At 40.2% G+C, this 1,245-nt stretch overlaps 1 protein-coding gene across 2 annotated transcripts in view; it reads right to left on the reverse strand.

Annotated features, from left to right (window-relative positions):
* pipox (pipecolic acid oxidase) overlaps positions 1-1,245 on the reverse strand; it is a 68,129-nt gene that overhangs the window by 51,900 nt on the left and 14,984 nt on the right. The gene's annotated exons all lie outside the window — the stretch shown is intronic.

The raw sequence follows: 1,245 nt of genomic DNA on the forward strand, positions 1-1,245 counted from the left end.
AAAAAGTAGTTACGTTACACCCAACACTGATCAGGGTATATACAGAAATCCTGGAGGTAAATTCAATACCGTTTAATACCATTTGTAATACCTTCTCAATATTTTTTAAAACCAACACGCCATTGAGTTGCAGGTTTATACGTATATTACGTTTATACCGTAGTCAATGCTGTAGCCGTAACATTGGTTTGGACGGTGGCACTGGTTTGTGGTGGTGTAGGCGGTTGCAGCAGCACAGAAACTGGAGATTGATAACTGTTCTCCGCGTATTCCAGATTTATGGCTGGTACATTGCATAAGCGACCGAAGAGCGTTAACCCCGCATCCCTAAAAAAAATTGAAAATTGAAAAATTGAACAGTAAGCCTGCCGGTCTTTCTCCTCTACAGGCCTGAGCGAGACTTTAAACGCCGGGTCCTCTAGCCATTTATCGGAAAATTTGCATTTTCCCATGTTTGTCTAGGTAGCCTAGCTTTCAGAGCTGTTAAGGAGCTTGACGTTCAGCAGCCACTAGTCATCCAGTTCAGTGCGCAAAATGTTTCATCCACTGTTTTGCCAACCGGATACGGCAAAAGTTTAATCTATCAACTAGCTCCGCTACCTTCTTTGTTGCTCTGGTTGGTTGTAGCGCTATCCTATTGCGTGCAGAGAGAATTTGAAAGACAACCGTTTATCCCACCCCTCGGGTTGAGCCCTGCCAATGGTGTGTTCCCAGACCCAACATCTTGATGTGGGTCTGGCTTGTCAGGCTAAGATAGGCTATCACCCAATGCGGGATAGGATATAATATCACACAAACTTTACAAGATCAACTTAAATAGACAATAAAACAAATGGACAACTCAGTTTGCAAAAAAATAATAAAAAAAAATGAATACCTCTTAAAATTATTAACGATTAATACCTTTTACTAGCCTTAATTTTTACCAATTTGATTTACTACCTTTTAATACTTTTTAAAACCCCGCGGACACCCTGCAAATATTTTAATTAGAATAGATTGAAAATATAATAAAATAAATCAAACAATTTATACAGTAGGGCTGCATGATATGAGGAAAATATGCGATAACGTTGAATATCGCGATAACGTTATTACTTGCGATAAATAAACAGATTTTAAAGCGTATTCTCTCTGTATGCTCAGGTGTAGAGTGGTTGCCTACCAATCGGAAGGTTGGGGGTTCAATCCCTGACCCTGCAGTCCCATGTAGAAGTGTCCTTGGGCAAGACACTGAACCCCAAA

Source organism: Sander lucioperca, chromosome 5, assembly GCF_008315115.2.
Source record: "Sander lucioperca isolate FBNREF2018 chromosome 5, SLUC_FBN_1.2, whole genome shotgun sequence".
In the NCBI taxonomy this organism is placed as follows: domain Eukaryota; kingdom Metazoa; phylum Chordata; class Actinopteri; order Perciformes; family Percidae; genus Sander; species Sander lucioperca.